This window comes from Heloderma suspectum, chromosome 4 (assembly GCF_057233095.1).
Source record: "Heloderma suspectum isolate Gila_16-S chromosome 4, 16-S_ref, whole genome shotgun sequence".
NCBI lineage: Eukaryota > Metazoa > Chordata > Lepidosauria > Squamata > Helodermatidae > Heloderma > Heloderma suspectum.
In genome coordinates this window covers 239,276,603-239,298,401 of record NC_139461.1, presented here as the reverse complement: position 1 = coordinate 239,298,401, position 21,799 = coordinate 239,276,603, and the positions used below count along the sequence as shown (strand labels likewise).

At 44.0% G+C, this 21,799-nt stretch overlaps 1 long non-coding RNA gene across 2 annotated transcripts in view; it reads left to right on the top strand.

Annotated features, from left to right (window-relative positions):
- The window catches only part of LOC146348326 (uncharacterized), a 70,055-nt gene that overhangs the window by 34,395 nt on the left and 13,861 nt on the right, over positions 1 to 21,799 (top strand). The window contains exon 2 of one of the 2 annotated variants that reach the window (XR_014789925.1): positions 11,443 to 11,509. This is a non-coding gene — a long non-coding RNA (uncharacterized LOC146348326). Of the gene's footprint in view, positions 1 to 1,631; positions 1,996 to 11,442; positions 11,510 to 21,799 lie in introns of those variants that run through there. The other variant, XR_014789926.1, reaches the window with a different exon arrangement.

Below are 21,799 nucleotides of genomic sequence, written 5' to 3'. Positions count from 1 at the left end.
TCAAAACCAGCACCATGGAAATGTACAGGCAGCCAGTGCAAGCAGCTCAGAATTGGTGTTATATGTTCTGGTCCCTACTTTCAATCTGGCAGCTGCATTTTGCACAAGCTGCAGCTTCTAAACCATCTTCAAGGGTAGCCCCATGTACAGTGCATTGCAGTAATCTAATTTGGAGATTACCAGAGCATAGACTACTGAAACTAGGTTATATCTGTCCAGATAAGAACGTTGCTAGGCCACCCACCGAAGCTGGTAGAAGGCACTCCATGCCACTGGGGCCACCTGAGCCTCAAGTGACAAAGATGGCTCAAGGAGAACCCCCAAGCGATGAACCTGCTCCTTCAGGGAAGTACAACCCTATCCAGAGGAGTTTGAGCATCCTTCATCTGGACAGAAGAACCACCCACTAACACCATCTATCTTGCTGTTGTCTGGACTGAGCTTCAGTTTATTAGCCCTCATCCAGTCCATTGCGCAGCCAGGCATCATCTAGCACATCCACAGCCTCACCCGATGAAGATGAAAAGGAGAAATAGAGATGTGTGTCATCAGCATACTGATGGCAACACACTCCAAAGATCTGGTTGACCCCACCTAACAGTTTTCATGTAGATGTTATACAGAATGGGGGACAAAACCACCCCCTGCAAAACCCGATACTGGAGAATCCCCAGGACTGCTCAATATCCCCCAAGCACCACCTCTGGAGCCGACCATCCAAATAGGAGTGAAACCAGTGCAAGGCAGTACCTCCCACTCCCAACTGAGATAATCGCCCCAGAACGACATCATGGTTGGCGGCTTTGAAAGCTGTCAAGCCATCAAGGAGAATTGACATGGTCACACTCCCCCTGTCTCCTGATATAGGTCATCATACAAGTCACCAAGGCTGTTTCAGTGCCAAAACCTGGCCTGAACCCTGACTGAAGTGGATCCAGAAAATCAGTCTCATTCAAGAGAATTTGGAGCTGGCTGGCAACCACCAGCTCAAGGACCCTGCCCAGGAAAGGAACATTTGCCACTGGCCTAAAGTTGTTGAGATCTTCTGGGTCCAGGGAGGATTTCTTCAGGCATGGTCCCACTGCCACCTCTTTCAGGCAGCCCAGGACCACTCCCTTGCATAAGGAGGCATTGATCACCTCCCTGGTCCAACTGGCTGTTCCTTCCCTGCCAGATTTAATAAACCACAAATGGCAACAATCTGATATCGTCCACATGACCTAGTCCAAACACCTCGTCAGCCTCACTGAGCTGTACCCACTGAAATTTATCCAACAAAAGTGGACAAGACTGCTCTGGATACCTCACCTGATCCACCTGCTATAATGAAGTCCTAGCAAATGCAAGAGATTTTATCTTTGAACTGCCTTGCAAATATATCACAGTGGGCCTCTGATGGATCCATAGCCTCCTTAGGGCCAGCATATACTGTAAGTATCCCCGGGCAACCCTTAAAATGTTCTGCTGGGCACCATATAGAGAATTCAATATGGCAGAAAGACAGTGTTTCTTTGCTGCCTTCATTGCCCCTGAATATACTTGGGCATAGGACACATCGTTGTTTGATTGCATCTGTTGGGGTTTTTCCTCCATTTACACTCAGACCATCTCCTTTATTTCATTGCTCTCAGCTCCAGGGTATACCATGGAACCATGTGAGCGCTATGCCAGAGAGGGCATGAAGGGGCAATTGTGTCAACAGCCTGGGTCATTTCTGCATTCCACAGATCAACCACGGTTTCTACAACAGAGCCTGCTATATCAGCTGGAAAAACCCCCAGAGCCCTCTGGAAACAATCCTGATTCATTAGCCTCTGGGGGCTGACCATCTTAATCGGCCCCTCACCCTTGCAAAGAGGAAATGCTGCCATAAGTCAAGAAGTGATCTGAAAATGACAAAGGGACTAAACAATTCAATTAAAGCTAATTATTATATAATTTAGCAGTTTACTCAGACAGATGCAATATGTCTTAAATAAATGTAAATTAAACATTAACTTGGAAGCTCTTTTTGTTAGCAAAATCACAAATTGCATCTTCTAATTGCGTTTTTTGCAAAAGTTTCCAGCATTGTGTAGTTTCCTCACAGCTGGGTGGTGTAAGTTCCTTTGCAGCAGCATTCTTATGGACTAGGTCCACATTATTGCAGGATGGCTAATAAGCCACGGTGACTTGCTAACTACCCTGCGCAGTTGCATGCCCCTTGATTTACATAATTACCCTTGCCTGGTATGGCTTGTTGTGACGTCCACACCTGGCGAGAGTGGCTGGCTATAGTGGTTAACAAACTACCCTAGAACCCTACAACAGCCTGTGGGTTCTGAGTGGTTTGTTAACCACCCAACCTGCTCACCCTCACTTGGTTTGGCCATCACAACATGCCACACCCAGCAAGGGTAATTATGTGTAAATCAGGCAGGCACGCAACCAGCACGCACAGGTTGTTAACAAGCCAGTGTGGCGTATTAACCACGTTGCGATCGCGCAAACTGGCCCAGTGGATAATGGCTAGGCAAGGCTTTCAGAGCTTAGCCTTGCACATTTTGTTAAGAATGGGTATAGCCATATCTCCTGTCCTAATTGGGTAGTGTTCCAAACTTTTTGAAAATTGTTTGCCCTATCTGAAGGAGGATTCGTCTGAGGAAGAAGAGGAGGGGGAGAGGCAGAACAATGGGCCCCAGCCAGAGCAAGGCAAGGAACAGGAGGCCTTGGCTGACAGTCCTCCCCTAGAACCATTACAGGAGCAACCTGGCCCCTCTCGAACAGTTCATGACTTCCCCCAAATGCTGGAAGCTGCACCTGAGATAATTCATCCCTCTGAATGGCATAGAATCAGACATGAGCAGCAAAAGAGCAAAGGAAGTCACAGCGTGGGGCCTGCCTTAAAAGCAACACACTGACCTAATTAGCCAGCTGTGCTGATTAACAACCAGCTATAAATCAGCACAGCTGAAGCCAGCTCTGTGCTACAAACAACAGTGCTGTCACCTCTGTATTTCACTGCAAGACACCAGACCTGGCAGATTCCTAGACCCCTGGCTATCCATCTGGACCACCCTCCAGCCTTGACGCATGATAAAGTGGCCTTGATGCTCAATAAAACTGACTCTTGTGGATTGACCTCTGGACTGCTTTGACCTCCTCTCTGCCTGTTCCTGCAAAACCTCCTTGGAATTCCTGTGCATGACCCTGGACTGAACTGGTTGCTTTCTCTCTCTCTCTCTGCTACTCCTAGGACTATGTACATCTTACCCGAGGCTCTTGCCAGCACTGAAACAGGAAAATTGAAAAAAGGGAAACTACCTGGCAATCCCTGCCCCCCCCCCCGAGATAAGGGATAGGACCTCTCTTTAATCCTGCCCTGCCCTTTGTGTTCAATGGGGCCTACTCCATAGTAAGTGTGTTAAGGACTGCAGCATCAGATTTATTTTATCTTTAGTATTTTGGGAGGATGTATGCTTTCCATAGGGGCCGCGGTGGCTTAGTGGTTAAGACACTGAACTGCAGATTGGAAGGTCGACAGGTCAGCAGTTCGAGACCCGAGTGCTGCGTGACGGAGTGAGCTCCTGTCTTCAGTCCCAGCTTCTGCCAACCTAGCAGTTCGAAAGCAAGAAATTGCAAGTAGATAAATAGGTACTGCCTCGGCGGGAAAGGTAACAGCGTTCCGTGCACCTCGGTGTTCAGTCATGCCGGCCACATGACCACGGAAGCGTCTTCGGACAGCGCTGGCTCTTCGGCTTAGAAATGGGGATGAGCACCGCACCCTAGAGTTGGACACGACTGGTTGGGGACACCTTTACCTTTTTTATGCTTTCCATGTGTCTGCATGTGTGTTGGAAAGCACATCCAGCTCTTTTTTTTTCCTGTTAGAGAAAATAGGTAGTTGGGTTAAACTATAGTGTGCCTATTTTTCCAGCAGCAAGACTACATCTCTGCCCCGCTTGCTTATATAGCATTGACATGTGCGTGCACACACACACAAACTAAAATGCATTTAGGGTACACATTTTCTGACTGTGAAAAGGCCCTCACAGTGGGTTGATAGATCTGTGAGAACCAGGTAGGCTGAAGTAGGTAGGATTTGCATTATGAGGCCTCAGCCAACTAAGAATATGGCTAAGCCAGACATGATGCAGGAGATCAGTGAACAGGATTTTCTGTTTAAAAATAAACAAAAAAGCAGCTACGCTGGGATACCAAAATCAGATGGTAGCTGCGTGTGTGTTGGGGGGGGGGGGGTTCTAACACTTTCCCCATATTACATATTCCTGATGCAAATTGTATAGTACTGGTATGTTTCTGTATACAGGGCAAATAACAGCTGGAGTTCAGTTTTGATTGGAAAAACAGAGTAGGGAGAAATTGTTACATCTTCTCTTCCAGCACTGTGGCTGAAATACAATTTTACACCATCACCCCACAAGCAGGTGGTTTGATCTAAAACACACAGACAACAACCCTGAATCCACAGGAGTTCCTGTTTATGGATCTTCAGCATCATACCTGCTTTGGACCTTTAAAAATAGCTTTCAAAATATGACAGTATACTAGAAGGTGAGTCCAAAGCCCCTTCATTCCTATACTGGAAGGTGGCATGACCTGTATATAAGATGAGAAAGAGAATTTGCTGCACGTTTGTAGTTCAGTCTGGGAGCATTTTCCATTTCAAAAAGCTGGTTCTGCATAATATGCTAAGCGGCTGGGCTGTGAGCTATTAGCTGAGATGTTCTCCCAGCTGTGTACTGCATTCTCCACATGCCATGGAATACTGTGTATGAATTCCTCCCTGCTTTATCAGTTCATTAATAACTGCTTCCGTAGACTGACTCCTTTCACTGAAGCTGCAGGTTGGTTGTTTTGGTCAGTGAGTAATCAAAGAAAAGAAAAGAAAACCTCTTCACTTATGTAATTATAGATACCCCAGATCCCATGTACAGATTTTTTCCTTTCCTGGAAATAAAAAGAGGGCTACCAAGATTAATCAATTAGTTAGTTGACCACAATTTTTTTGGTTATTTCAAAAACAAAAAAAGTGTCTTGCTTTTTACAGAGCATCATAACTCAGGTGGGAGAGTGAAGTGACCGATGATCCGCCATTTCCAAAGCTCTGCTGGATTGTTTTGGTGACGGTGGGAGGAGTGGGTGTTTTCTTCCTTTTTTGTTCCAGCGTTTCTTCTTTTTTTCCAATCCTCCCTGCTCCCCTCAGTTGGATCCAAACCTGAACCCTCAAATAACCCTATAACAGACCATGGGTTATTGGAAGGTTGTTTCCCCCTTTAACAACCCGTCACCCAGGTTTGGATGGCACAGAAACCATGGCAAGCACCCATCAGGGGTTCAATATTCAGGCAGCCCTGCCTGCCACAATCTTGAAGTGGAGTCACATTACCTTTGTCCAATTTCAAAGATGATGGATGATTTCTGCAATAATGGTCCCAGCTGAAGTTATAAAAAAAAAATTGTATCATTAAATACAACAAAATAATGGTCCATATGTTAATTTTTAAAAAAATGCATGCCAGCTTACAAACAATGCTGAAAGGAAGATACTGCCCTTAACCTCCTCCCCTCAATACAGATCCATTGGAAAGAAAAAAATAATACCTTACACAACTGAATGGATTAAAAAACGATGTACAGAACCAGTAAAAAAAGCCATTCCATTAAGGCATAGTTGCTGTTGTTGTTCAGTTGTGTCCGACTCTTCATGATCTCATGGACCATAGCACGCCACGCCTTCCTGTCCTGCGCTCTCTCCCGGAGTGTGCTCAAGTCCATATTCATTGCATCGGTGATGCTATCTAGCCATCTCATCCTCTGCCATCCCCTTCTCCTTTTGCCTTCAGTCTTTCCGAGCATCAGGGTCTTTTCCAGTGACTTTTCTCTTCACATTAGGTGGCCAAAGTATTTGAGCTTCAGCTTCAGCATCTGTCCTTCCAAGGAGCACTCAGGGTTGATTTCCTTTAGGATGGACTGATTTGACCTCCTTGCAGTCCAGGGGACTCATAAGAGTCTTCTCCAGCACCACAGTTCGAAAGCATCAATTCTTCGGCGCTCAGCCTTCCTTATAGTCCAGCTCCCACAGCCATACGTTGCTACTGGGAAAACCATAGCTTTGATTGGACGGACCTTTGTCGGCAAGGTGATGTCTCTGCTTCTTACTATGCTGTCTAGGTTTGCCATAGCTTTCCTCCCAAGGAACAAGCGTCTTTTAATTTCATGGCTACAGTCACCGTCTGTGGTGATCTTGGAGCCCAAGAAAATAAAATCTGTCACTGCTTCCATTTCTTCCCCTTCTATATGCCAGGAAGCGATGGGGCCAGATGCCATGATTTTAGTTTTTTTAATGTTGAGTTTCAAACCAGCTTTTGCACTCTCCACTTTCACCCTCAACAAGAGGCTCTTGAGATCCTCTTCGCTTTCTGCCATTAGGGTGGTATCGTCTGCGTATCTGAGGTTGTTGATAATTCTCCCGGCAATCTTAATTCTGGCTTGTGATTCATCCAACCCGGCATTTCTCATGATGTACTATGTATATAAGTTAAATAAGCAGGGCGACAATATACAGCCTGGTCGTACTCCTTTCCCAATTTTGAACCAATCAGTTGTTCCATGTCCGGTTCTTACTGTTGCTTCTTGACCCTCGTACAGGTTTCTCAGGAGACAGGTAAGGTGGTCTGGTACTCCCATCTCTTTGAGAATTTGCCAGAGTTTGTTATGATCTACACAATCAAAGGCTTTAGCGTAGTCAGTGAAGCAGAAATAGACGTTTTTCTGGAATTCTCTGGCTTTCTCCATGATCCAGTGAATGTTGGCGATTTGATCTCTAATTCCTCTGCCTCTTCGAAACCCAGCTTGTACTTCCGGTAGTTCTCGGTTCACATACTGCTGAAGCCTAGCTTGTAGGATTTTGAGCATAACCTTGTCGGCATGTGAAATGAGTGCAATTGTACGGTAGTTTGAACACTCTTTGCACTGCCCTTCTTTGGAAATGGAATGTAAACTGACCTTTTCCAGTCTTGTGGCCATTGTTGAGTGTTCCAAATTTCTTGGCATATTGACTGCAGCACTTTAACAGCATCATCTTTTAGGATCTTAAATAGCTCAGCTGGAATACTGTCATCTCCACTAGCTTTGTTGTTACTAATGCTTCCTAAGGCCACTTGACTTCACTTTCTAGGATGTCTGGCTCAAGTTCAGTGACCACACTATCATGGCTATCAGGGACATTAAGATCTTTCCCTCTAAAACATACCAATTATACGAACATAGATGACAGTAATACGTAACCATCAATATTCCCAAATTAATGTTTGGCTATTTTAGAACTTAAAAGATAATTGCGTATGTGTCTATTATACTCCTTCCCCTCACATGCCACATTTCCTCTTCACTCAATGGCAGTTTGGTCCTTTCAGCCATTTTGGAATATACCTTAATTGTGAGTTATACATGTGTGAACTCTCCCGACAACAATTCATGTATTCAGACAAAACAGAAGCAACACTCATTTACAATTTAGCCAATCTATTCCCCAGGTGTAACAATTTCCTCCAAAGATTCAAAGAACTTCATATAGCAAAATTGTATTGTTACAATATTAACAATGCGATTTTGCAATGCAATGAACATTAGTTATTGGGCAGATAAGAAATTAAATAAATATATATATTAATAGTAGAGGATATATGTAATACTCTCGACTCTCTACTGAAACAAGTACTATTACTTACACGGCTGCTTCAGGGTACACCTCGGTCACAGTTCAACTCACAGTTACTACACTGCAGTAAAGAAGGTTTACTAAAAGAAACATGAATGATGGTGTAGTAGAGCTGGGTTGGGCTTTAAGCTAGGGCATGGTAAACCCACATTCATAACATGCCAATCCGGTTGTATGAAACGAAATGCTCCTTTTGTGTTATTCGTATAGCCCTAGCTGGTTGCCCCGACACCAAGAAAACTTGTAGGTAGTATCCATTCTCCCATGTCCAGAACAATTTAGCCTTGTTAAGGAACAAGTATCATCTGTCCACTTAAGGAGCTCCCAAAACACAAGGCACCAGTTAAAATCCAACAATTGTATGTGGCTAGACTGAAAAATCCTGATGCCATTGATTGCTCTGATCTCACCGTCCCTCTTAGCACTCAGCTGCCTGGTCAGTTGCAGCGAGGGAAGTGAAAACAATGCTTTCCTACTCAAGTCCTCAGTCATGTCAGAGCAGATATACCAAAGGTATCTAGAGAAGTGGGGTGCAGACCAAGGCAATTTCTTTATGAGAGAACAAAAATACAACACTACGTCATTGCTACATACAGACAGGATTACAATGCATTTATATCCATCTTTGTGTATGTCTGCATATACACATCTGTTTCCAATAGCCTTCTTTGGTTGGAAATCCCCAGGTCAGGAAGATGCAGCTCCACTTAACTAACGTGGGTTGTTTTATTGACGCCATGGAGAAAAGTAGAAGTCCTGTCAAACCACTTGCTGATGCCCCGGCATAGTCAGCTGGAGGACCTGGTGCAAAGGGCTCCTGCCCATCTGTCTTGGAGAAGTAGTTTTTGAGAAACTGTCACCAAAGTGATGACATGATCCATCCTTTTTTTTCCTCAGTAGAGAAGACTCCTTCACAATTCTAACTAGAGCTGTGCACAAACGGCCTCTCAAATTTTTGCACCCTATTTGTGGACAGAGAAACTGTGGGCGGGAGGGGGGGAGAGAATTTCACCAAACTTCTCCAAGGGTAGGAGAAGTTCTCAAACAGTTTCTCAGAGGTGGGGCTCACCGTTAGCAGTGGCTGTAGCATAGCTTTTTTCTTTTTCCCCTAAGGGTTTTTGTTTTTTGTGTGGCAGAAGCACCAACTGTGTTGGCAGCCTGGCCAACATTTTGCATCCTTCACAATGCACCATATCTAGCGATAATCCAGGGCATTCTGGGGGAAGATGGCCACCGCACACATGAAAACAATGGGGGAGAAAATGTGGAGAAAATTCTGCAAAGGGACCTTCTATTTCTAGGACCCACATTCTTTTGTGGGGTTGAGCTTACCTTCTCATTGCTAAGTGGCTGAAGGTACTGTGGTTGTTGTTGTTTTCTCTACTACATATTTGTCCTTCATGTTGCAGCCTCCCTGCCTGCCATGCTTCTTGAACTGAAAAAGCCCTGTGGGGGAGAAATCACCTTATGACATTTTCCATGGGGCTTCAATCAAAGTGTAGGAAGCCAGAGAGATGGCTGTGTAATGAAAGATGAGACACTCACACACACTCCTCAGCCACCTCATAAGTAAAGCAGGCACAAGAACCTCATGCCCAATCCATGAGAGTTTCTCTGTAATGTTCTTCTCCGTTGAATGTTTTTTTTCAAAAGCAATTTCTTTTCTATCAAATTGAATGAGAATAGTCAGAAAAAATGTTGACAAACTTTTTGGCCCAGCACTAATTCTAACCTAATCACAGGAATTCTTGGAAGGAAACAGTGTCTCACTGAGAGCTGGTCATCAGAACACACACCCTCCTCCCCATCTGTTTGTGCTACCGAGCAGAAATTTGTGCTGGGTAAAATCACTCTCACAAGAGCTTTCATGCGACTGCATACAACCGGCCTCAGCAACACTTTTGGCTGCATAAGCAGTACTTTTATTCTGATGGACAAGGGCTAAAAAGCTGTGAAAGTGAAAGCAAAACCTCTCAATCCCCGATTTTTGGTCTATTTTGTTTGCTACAATGTCCCAGATCATTAGATTCTGCCAGCTCAAAAGGAGCTTTTTTTGGCGGTTCGAGATGGACAGCTCCTAACACTGCCAAGCGAAGACACTGTGGAGCCATTCTGCCTTTCCCTCTTTAACAGAATTTTTGTGGTCAGAGAAAAGACAGACGAGGCTGTGGGAAAATATAGGAGGATTACAAATGGAAGGCAACAATGTCTCCCCCCCCCCCCCCGGTAAAATTCTGTGAAAGAGGCAGGTCAATTGCATAATAAAATAATCATCTGATAGAACCCGCTGTTTGTTCCCTAGCAAAATGGGTGATTGGTAGCTTCTTTCAGCAAAAATAGATCTCTTGCATTTTCATAGGCCTATTCATTTAAATTTGTTATTACTCATTGCTTAGCTTTGAGATTGAGCTTAAAAAAAAGTCTGGAAAGCAAAAACCTACCGAGACCAAGCAGGTGCCTCTTCTTGGCTCCTAGAAGTCCTGCTCTCCAGCAGTAAGGCTGTCCAGATGGATTGTGGCATGGGAAAAACCAGTGGAGAGTTGTTGCACAGAAATGAGTTGTGCATTTTGCACTTACTTGTGAGTAGATATGCAGAGGCTTGATATCTGGGATACTACTGGAAAATGCTGCTGAGTGATTCAGTCCTGCTTATTTCTCTGTAGACAGGCAGAAGCCTCATCCTGCTTGCTTCTAAATTGGCTTAAAATGAGAATAGTCACATTTGGCCCTGCCCACAGATGGAATGCCCCCACCCCTCAACCTTTCCCATTTTGCAGGTTGGTCCTTGAGCTTGAAAAAGGTTTCCCACCGCTGTTTTAAAGGCACATTTGCAAAGACTGGACAAAACACTGGCAATGCTATGCTGTAGTCTTACTCGCTGCCTCTTTCCTTCCCACCCCTTGTCTGTCTGTATTTCATTTCCATACTGCCCAATAGCCGAAGCTCTCTGGGTGGTTCACAAAAATTAAAACCAAAAACCACACTGTAAAACAATATAAAATATAAAAATATTAAAACCACAATATAACATTACAACCAGAATAAAACAAGTATAAAACCTAGCAGCAATGCAGAGATTTAAAATACAGATTCAAAACAGCAAAGCTAAAAGTCTAGAAAGCTAAAATGCTAAAATGCCTGGGAAAATAAAAAGGTCTTCACCTGGTGCCAGAAGGAATACAATGTAGGTGCCAGGCGAACCTCACTAGGGAGCTCATTCCACAGCCGGGGTGCCACAACAGAAAAGGCCTTCCTCCTAGTAGCCACCTGCCTCATTTCCTTTGGCAGGGACTCATGGAGAAGGGCCACTGAGGATGATCTTAAGGTCCAGGCAGGCACATATGGGAGGAGGCAATCCTTCAGATTACCTGGCCCCAAGCTGTTAAGGGCTTTGAATGTTAATACCAGCACTTTGAATTGGCCCTAGAAATGGACTGGCAGCCAGTGCAGCTGGAAAAGTACTGGCATAAAGTGATCTTGCTGGCCAGTCCCTGTTAACAATTTGCTGCCCTATTTTGGACCAGCTAAAGTTTCCGGACCATTTTCAAAGGCAGCTCCACATATAACACATTGCAGTAATCCAGACGAGAAGTTATCAGAGCATGGATAACTGTAGCTAGGCTATCTCTGTCCAGATAAGGGTGTAGTTGGTATACCAGCCTATTTAAAACACTGGCAACATTATTGTTAAGGCATTGATTGTTAATCTCTTTCTATAGGGAGAACACCATTTGCTTGAATACAAATGTGCCATGTATATCAGAACAATTAATTTGAAGATCATAGGTAAGCACCTGACTGCCAAAATACCTCACTTACTTGTATGGTTACCAACTAATCAGAAAAATAGTCTGTTCTGTTCCTTGTGCTTTTAACAGTGATATGATTTGCACACAAAAATTGTCATGGCATGCAGATAAATATTACCACCTGCTAATTTCTGCAGATCAAATTGCTGTGGGACAGCTACAGAGGCCAATTGAAAAGTTGGCTACCCAACTTTTTGCACAAATATTTCAAAGGAACTCTTGTGGGAGAAAATATTTGGAGGTTTAAGAGCTCCGTGGATAATAAAATCTTCAATCCTGTGGCTTTACTAATTTCTTCTGAATGTTCTACATGGTAAGGACAGATATTTCACATGCAAAGGCTAAATATTTTGAAGAGATGACTATATTAGGCACATCCTGAAGAAATGTAATCCATCAAGACATATGGTTGACTTGAAATTGATGTGTTAAAAATGAAACTGGCTAATAGTTTGTTCTAATATACTGCAATTAAATTAGAGTGTTTGGAAACTCTCATTCCTGAGGCATCAGTTGGAAAATAAGCTAACTAAAGCAGAATCTGTTATTTCCTTGAAATTGGGACTTGAGGTCTTGCAAAGGGTCAGTTTCTGGTCCATTAGTTCTACCAAAATACCAGAAAATGTGTACGTTCTTTCTGTAAAACAGGGGTGGGCACACTTCAAGTATGCAAGTTCTCTCTCTCTTTCTCTCTTTTTACAAGATCAACCAACCGGGACCTGGTGTGCAGGCCACATGAAAGTAGGATGAATGCTGCAGGTTGCCCACCCCTGCTTTACAGAAAGAACATATGAAGAGCTAACTGTTAGGACAGATTCATAAGAACAATATAGTCATATTGCAATCACCTGTCACATTTGAGCTCTTGGCCTGTTGAGAGCTACACATAATTACAAGGCCACTGCACAGGTGACCTCCATTTGACGTGGTTTATTACCTGATCACTATAATAATTTGAACAACTTAGAATCCTCGAATCATAGAATAGTAGGGTTGGAAGGGGCCTATAAGACCATCAAGTCCGACCCCCTGCTCAATGCAGGAATCTAAGTCAAAGCATCCCTGACAGATGGCTGTCCAGCCTCGTCTTGAATGCCTCCGGTGTGGGAGAGCCCAGAGTGCACCCTTATACAACTTAGTTGTATAAGGGTGCAATCTTGTGCATGTTTAGACAGAAATGTTTATTGAAAGAGAGCTTTGGCTATTGGGCGGTATAGAAATGTAATAAATGAAATAATAAAATAAATAAAAATGTTTAGACAGCATGGCTGGGTGGGGAATGCTGAGAGCTGTAAGACTTTTTTCTGTCTGAACATGCATAGGGATGTGCCCTAAATTAGCCAGAGAGGGCTGGTGGCTCCAATGTCAGTGGGGCGGTGAATCCATGCTGGGTTTCAGAACCTTGGATAGCTCCTTTAGAGTTCTGGTTGGTTCCGACTGAAACCGCCCCACTGACATCAGAGCCACCAGCCTTCACTGAAATTAGTTCTAAGTAAAATGAAATATGCACAAGAGACGTGCACATATTCAATTCAATACATGCCCTATAGAGAAGAAATCCTGGAAGATCCATCTACATTCATTCTAAATAAAGCTAAAGGGAGATCAGGACCTTGCTATGGTCTCTCCTCGTGTGTATCCTTTTCTGTCTGTCAGGTGAAACATGGAATGGTTGTTATTTCACCTCCAGCAGCGTCTTCCAATCCATATAATTTTACCCAGGAATTTGTTTCAGCGAGACCATGGGAACTGGGCACATGAACTGGGTGGTTTGTTATTTGTGGTATGGCAGCTGCTAAACGAGTGCATTTCCCACCACCAGCCTTGATAGCTTCCTGTTTCCCATCCTATCCCACTCAGTGTTTCCCACCAAGCTTTGACATAGCCAAAGTCCACATAATCTTAGGGAAGTAAATGGGATGGATACATTCTCTGAACTAGCAATCTTCCATCAAATGATGAAGCTGCGATTCCCAGGCTGCTTACCTCTAAAACTGATCCACCAAAATCAGTGGGCCTGTTTTGGAATGAGTGGTTTGCAGATCACTGGATTCCTCCTCCAACGTCCTGAAGTAAGTGGGAGTTCTCCTGCATCATTCACTGTGAAAGGAAAGAACAAACTGCAGGGCCAAATCCTGTCTCTTAATGGAGAATTCAAAAGGGATAATGTCATAAAACTGCCCTGGTCATTTGAGGGGATTGGGATTCTCCCTCACAGGGTTTTGTGTATTGACATAACTGACTTCTCTGAGCTATGCCTCATCAGATAGAGGTAGCTGCCTCCACCAGCCATAAATTATCCTATTCCCATGTAGGGCAGCACAGGAAGCACTGGATCTGAGGTCTTGCAGATAGTCGATTAATATTTCAAAGAAATGGATAGTAGATAAGTAGAAAACATTTACTGGCCCAGAAAAGGTTTGTCCTACATTGGAAATTTGACAAAACATCTCTCAGAAATTCCCAAGTCAGCGATATCTTATAAAAAAAGAAGACTGAGATTATAAGAAATGGCCACTTCTTATGTGATGCTTCAGCCTGCTCTGATGGTAATCTGGACTCAGTTTGGAATGAATTTATAGGTGGCTGGCTAAGATATCAACCCTGGGTGCTTCCAGACAGAGGGCTCCTATTGTTACCAATTACAAGGCATTGAGCACTGTTTTGTCTCCCCCACCCCACCCCTTAATGGGTTTTGTCCTAAGAAAAAAGATGGAAGAAGCAGTTGGAAAACACAAGAGCTGAGAACTTTTTTTTAAACAGTGACCTTCTGCATATGACTTTAACTCTTGCATGTCAGGATGCTATTAAGTAAGCAAAGTTTTGTCATCGTATTGAGAGAAGGCTATAGGATAAGCTTAATTTGTCAGACTCTTCAAGAGGCTGCTGTCAAAAGCATAGGAATAGCAGAGCCAGTAAATGCTGGCAGCCTTAGTTGGAGATCTGCTACTCTATCACTTTTGGATCTTATCTCTCACCTTGTCCTCTGCTTTCTCTCTGACCTGTTTCATCTAAGAAGCTACCATTTAAATGCTGACCATTTTTATTTTGGCTATGGAGGCAAATAGCAGCCACTAGGGGGAGGGGATTTTCAGCAGGAAACTACCATATGCCCCTGATCAGGATCATGTTCCAGATTGGGACCCCAGGGCTGCTCCCGCCCCCCACACACAATAAACCTAGCCAGCTTAAGCATGCCTTTTTGTAAAATCATGAATAACATTACATGCTATTTGGCCCTGAGTAGACAGTTCCAGGATTTATAGCAATTATGTCTCTTGTCTCTGTTAGTACTTAATACAGCCTTTCCCCATTCACTGCAAGGGAATATTGGATCACCATTCCTAGTATAGTGTGGCAAGGGGGGGAAACCCCAGTGCAACTGAGGATACATTGCAGCGGGAATAGTTCAGTGTGCACTTGGATCAGAAGCAAAGTGATTACTTTGAAGTTACCCTGAGAGTAGATTTAGATGTCATTACTGTCCCAAGGCCAAAATGTATGTGTGAATTTTGAAACTTTCTGTGGCAATGATGGAAGAAGGGTTTGGTTGAATTTGGGTGTTCTGTTCTTCTTTCCCTGGCAGGTCCCCAAGTTCTTTTCTGTCCAGTGTTGACAGACAGCAAATGGCTTAACTGAATCTTGTCTAAGATGGGGGCTGGAATAATGTGGTCACCACACAGGGACCCACAATTCTTGATCTGGAGTGGCTTCAGGTCATTGCGACACACCTTGGGGCAGTTTAGTTAGAAGTGGACTTAGATGATCAGAACAGTGAAACGGAATCCCCAAGTTTAGGAAAGCAATGCATTGTCTGTGGCTTGCTGTGAGGTTATGTTGTTTGTGTCATGCACAAGGATTTGGATAGAGCTGGGGTGTTAAGAAAACAAGTTTCAAATTTAGCGACACTTGTTCTTTCTTCCGGAAACTGTGTGTTCCACAACAATTATGACTGCCCTTAAAAAAATAAAAATAAAATAAAATACAGTGCTTCCATTTAGAGAGAAGAATCACCATCATGTGATATAGTTGGCACCAGATAGTTAAAACGTGAGCTGATCAACGTGAAATTAGGCATGCAGAGTTCATGTGCAGGTTCTCAGCATTATCACAGTTGTTGAATTTCTGCCTGCTGTGCAGGCATCGAAGGCAAAGGATCTCAACAAGGTGGTGGGGAGGAGAGGGCTGTCTGGAATGAAAGCTCTTTGGCCACAGAGTTCAGCTTATCTATTTTTGTGAAAAATCCACTTACTAATGATCACATAGTGGGTGGAGGACAGTAATTGTTTATAGGTTGGTTTCCACATATTCAGGCAGAACTAATATCTCTAAATGCCTTCTAGAGGAGCCAAGCCAGTGGCAGGGTCAAAACAGAGCCAGCACGAATGATGAAAAACAAGAAGAAGGGGCGACTCACCAAATGGACCAAGTTAGGTCGAGAACATTGCCTCCCAGCCCCATGGCCAGCCAGATGAGTTTTCGCCTAAGAGAACTCCAGCTGAGGTCAGCATCTGCTGGACAGGATTTCAGAGCAGACTCTCAGGGGAATGTGAATCAGTAACAACCCAGCTGGGCTGAGACTAATAATAAACAGGTTTGAAACTAGCTTGTAGAAATGATTGCATTCTCAGCAGACAGTACCAGCAGCATATTCACACCCAAGTCACATGTGAAGTCATGGAATTTACAGCTTGTTACTACCTGGCAGTAGTTTTCTGGTAAATGTTTCAAGGGTGACATACATAGAAGTATTATATAACATGGGTGGACTACCTTTTGGGGTTGAGTGGGCTGCATTGGCCCCTGCAGAAGCCTTCAAGGGCCCCTGCAGAAGCCTTCAAGGGCTGCACGTCTGATCAGGATTGCTGGGGACGAGATTAAAGCCTCCTCCAACCTATCCTGATCCAGATCACAGTTTCCCCACTGTGAATAGCAATAGAGAAACAGCAATCTTGCCTGCAGCGATTGTGGGGAGGAGGCAAGGTTAAAGCCTTCCCTTTCTGCCATTAATCTTAAGACCATTGTTTCCACATTGCTAATGGGCTCAGGGAAACTGCAATCTGCTCCCCACACCCCAGCTCCCATGGGCTGTACAGAAAGCAACTGAAGGCCGCATATGGAGACATGCTGGATCAAATCAAGGGTCCATCTAGTCCAGCACTCTGTTCACACAGAGTGTGGTCTGGGGGACAATAGCATGTTCCTGATATTAGATTAGTTTCGGAGTCCAGTATTGTCACCCACAGCGCTTCTGTGGAAGAGCCTGCCCCTTTCAGGTTTTCTAGTCTGCTCGACACTATGCCCTCTGTGGCGTACAGAGCAATAACTCCTCCAGTACACCCTTCCCTGTCCTTCCTGTAGAGTTTATATCCAGACATGACCATATCCCACTGGTTCTCCCCATTCCCCCAGGTTTCCATAATGCCCACTATATTGAGGTTCTCCCACAGGCACTCCAACTCTCCCATTTTGGCTCAGGGTTAATAACAACATGGCTTTTCCTCATGAATAATTCATGATAAAAAGGGCAATTAAAAATTAAAAAAACACTGTTACAGAATTAAGAGATGTGGTCAAGAGACAATTAACAGGCCATCCATTCCTTAAGCTAAACTTAATAGGAAGCAATAACCTGCAAGCAGGAAACTTTAATTAAAGGCACCGGCAATTGCATTATTGTCCAGAATTAGTCAGTAAAGGCACCAGGGGACTGAAATGAAATTATGTCATCTTGATTCTTTCTAAACAGTGAGTGAGCGAAGGATAGCAATTCTAGAGAAAAGGCCAACACAGAAACAATCTAGGAATGTACTTTGCCCTTCAGATGTTTTAGAGTACAACTCCCTGTTGAGCACTTTGCCCTCCAGATATTTTGGACTACATTTTCCACAACCCTGAGCATTGGCCGTGCTTGCAGGGGCTTATGGGAGTTGTGGTCCAAAACATCTGGAAGGCATCAGGTTTTCTCCTCCTGGGTCCCTGGACAATAGTAAAAAGAATCTACCAAGTCAATGGTGATGTGTCTGGGTGTGGAGAGCCAAAATGAGATGATGCATAGAATGCAATCAACTTCCTGTTATGTCAGTAGAAATCTTGCCATTGCACAGATTTGAGGGTGGTAATTGTACCATTTTAATCAACAGTGGCTGAACATGAATTGTGTTTTACTTCTAGACTGTATCTTTACAGTGCATATCTCCCCAGTTTGGAACACACAGCCTGTCTATCCCCCCAAAGCAAAACTCACTTTTGCCCCATTTCTCCCCACCCCAGTGCCATATAATCCTAAAACTTCCCCGAAGTATTAATCCTAGCTGTTGAAAATAATGAAAAATTCATTCCAATACAGCATTCTTGTAGTCCTGCCAATTCTTATTTGAAAACTTGGGGCTTTCCACAGAATCAAAACATACAACTCATGTTCTGCCATTGTTTATTAAAATGCAACAATTACCACCCACTGACTTAACAAGAAGCTGAATGCTTTCTTAGCGCCCTCCCATTTTTCTTTCCTGCATGCAGAAGTATCACCATTAGCACCTTTCGACTGCCTTTGCTGGCTTTCACCCTGGACATAGTTTGCTTTGGTAGTCATAGAGGATAAGCAAAATGAAATGGGTAAACTTAAGAACCTCTATTTGAAAAATCACTTTTTATTGGTGTATGTAGGCTTTCAAGTTACATAGAATTCTTTATCATGCAGCCTGTCATATATCCCTAGACACAGCAGTTAGGCCAATAAAATATATAACTTTTCGTGTTTGCATTTTACAACCTTCGCCCTCCTAGTAATCGCACAGCCAGGCTAAACAGCTCTTAGGCTGTGTCCTTGAGGTGCCACATTATTACACGCCTTGCTCCTGTGTGAGAGCCTGACACACAGAAATTTAACAGGTGGAAGCTTTTTTCCTGGTATGGGGCTAATAATTAGTGAGAAAAACTTCCCTTGCTTAATTTCTGTGTGTCAGGCATCCAAGTTGTATTCGTGCTAACTTGGATGCCACTGTTCTGACAGAGTCTGATATGGGCGGGGCTGGTGCACCATCTAGTCATGTTATGGATACTTTTCAGCTTGTGCAACCTGAGGATGTGGACAAACTGCTTGGAGGACTGACACCTCCTACTTGCCCTTTAGATCCTTGTCCATCCTGGCTTGTAAAATCTGCCAGAGCTGTGCTGGATATCTGGAACTCTGAGGCAGTAAATGCCTCCTTGAGGGACAGTGAGGTCCCCACAACCTTGAAAAAAGCTGAGGTGAGGCCCTTGATGAAGAAACCAAATTTAGATCTTATGGTTTCAGACAACTACTGCCCTGTGTCAAATTTGCCATTCTTGGGCAAGCTGCTGGAGCATGTGATTTTTGGCCTTTAAAGCCTTACACGGTTTGGGACCAAGTTACTTGAAGGACTGCCTTCACCCATATTAGCCACCCGTACTTTAAGATCAGAAAGAGAAGCCCTTCTCATTTGCTCACCCATGAAACAACGGGACCGATTACCTAGGGAGGTGGTGGGCTCTCCCACACTGGAGGCATTCAAGATGAAGCTGGACAGCCATCTGTCAGGGATGCTTTGGCCTGGATTCCTGCATTGAGCAGGGGGTTGGACTCGATGGTCTTATAGGCCCCTTCCAACCCTACTATTCTATGATTCGAGGATTCTATGAAAGTGGTTAGGTGAGTGACCACATGTGAGAGGGCCTTCTCTGCAGTTGCCCCACATCTTTGGAACAAATTGCAATCGGAGGTCTGCCATACTCCATCGTTGCAAGCTTTTAAGAAGGCCTTGAAAACACATTATTTTACCATGACCTTCTCTAGATATGACTGCTGTTATTGCTGTTATTGCCATTGTTGTTGTTGCTAGTCTTGCTGTTGGCATTTATTCTTGCTTTTATTGCTATTTCACTGTGTTTATGTTTTTATCGCTTTTAATATTTTAACTGTTTTTATGTATTTTCTTTCTGTAAGCCATCTTGGGAGGGCTTCTGCCCTGAAAGGCGGCCAAGAAATATTTTAAATAAATAAATAAATAAATAATGGAGGCATAAAGTGTGTCCATGTCACACAACACTTTTGTCACATTTCATTTTATTTTGTCCCCCACCCCTGTTGCTGTCCCAGAAATGGTCTTACATACTCCCACCCACCTCGACACAAATGTATTTTCTTCTCCTGGAATTGGAAATTGGGGCATATTTTTTAAACACTGAATTTATACCATGCGCTTATGCATGAATGCACACTTTCCCTAAATCTGATGCAACAGTGGAAACAAAGTAGGACCTGCTTTGAGCTAGGATCATGAAGTAGCCGGATTCATGATTTATGAAGTGTCTGGAGATCATGAAGCAGCTGCTGGTAGCAGATCAAATGAGTGAGGTGCCACCTGGGTGAAGTAATGCATGGATGCAGTGGTGCAAATTCAGCCTCCTTCCTGCAATGGTGCTTGAGCATGGTTAATATCACACTTCCCAGGAAAAAGAGAAGTGCTCCTGGAGAGAAGAAAATGACCAGAAAGGATAGAACATTGTAAGTGATCCACAACCAAGGGACAGAAGAATACAAGGGGTCTTGCTAACCCTTTAATGAGCCAGATGGCATTAATGCTGAAGAAACCCACGTGGAGCACACACAAGCATAACATAGGATGCAGTGCACGTTGCATCCCTCATCTACACAAAATGGCGGCAGATGACATGGAAAAAATAGCTGCAGCAATCATAGCCTTGAGACACTTCCGCACATGATAAGAAGAACTGTGCTGGATCTGACCAAGGGTCCATCTAATCCAGCATTCTGTTTACACAACTAGCTGCCCATGGGAAACCCATAAGTAGGGCATGAAGGCAACAGCATCTGCCCGCTCATGTTCCTCAGCAACTGATATACATAGGAATACTGTCTGGAGATAATATATGGCCAACATGACTAGTAGCCATTGACAGCCTTCTTCTCCATGGATTTGTCTAATCCCCTTTTAAAGCCATCCAAATGGGTGGCCATCACTACATCTTGCAGAGGCAATTTCCATACTTCAACAATGCACTGCGTGAAGAACTAGCTTCCAGCTGTCTGTGACAGAAACACTGAATGAGTGTGGAAGCTCAGAGCTACTTCTGCTTTGGTGTGATGGGTACCATGCCACCCATGCTGATCCTGCTAGTTCATCTGAAGCGATCAACATGAAGATCAGTGCATTCCTTATGCAAGTTGTGGGTTTCCAGTGCACCGATTTGGAACATAGGACGCTGCCTTATAATGCATCAGATCATTGGTCCATCTAGTTCAGTATTGTCTATACTGATTGGGTCTCCAGGGTTTCAGGCAGGAGACTTTCCCAACCGTACCTGGAGTCCAATCCTCGGAATCTTTTTAATGCACTCACCTATGGCCCTTCCTCAAGGATTCGGTACATGCTGCCTTGAGAGGGTTTTATCCTTAAAGGCAGTCTAATTTTTAAAAAAACAAAACAAACATAAATACCACAATCACCCATGAAACTCTTTGGAAGTTTCCTTAATCTTCCTTCCTCAATTAGCTGAACCAGCCAATGACCCAATTAGCACAGTTGGCTCATCATAGGCATTTAACCCACGATGAGCTGCGTCAAAAGTTGGCTGCATGCCGCAGCTATTTTGATTGCACTACCCCCAATCAAATGTTTAACCCTCAAATAAGCCACAATGACTGGGTTCAGAATGACACGGCGCACCATCGTGTCATTAAACAACCTATGCTTAACCCACAATTTGCAGTAGGGGTTCAACAAGGGTTATTTAACCCCTGAATAACCCATAATGGCCAGTTCGAACAACATGGTGCAATACCCAATTGGCCTGATCAGGGGTTGCACAATCAAAATGGCAGCTGCACATGCCTGGCACGTGATGAGCTGGTCATGTCGTGCAAACAGGCCCTTTGAGTGACATCTGCTGATTTTCCACGCCTTCCCAACTCTCTGCCCTTCTTTCCCTCCCATCAGCTTCCTGTGTTTTGCTCTTCCTAAGGCTCTTCTCAGTTCAAGGCTTTGCCCTAAGCACAATGTAAACTCAGCCCTATCTGGCTGTATTATGACACAGACCAGAGGCAGTTGGAAAGGGATCCCTTTGGGACAGGGCTAATAGCAGTGTGTTGATAAACATGGCATCTGAATATTATAAAGCAATTCATCATAGAAGGAAATGAAATGTCATCATATAAACAGATAAGGAAGGGGGACCCCCGGCAGTGCGCAGCTACAGCTGCTTCTGTGGGTTCTTCCCAGGC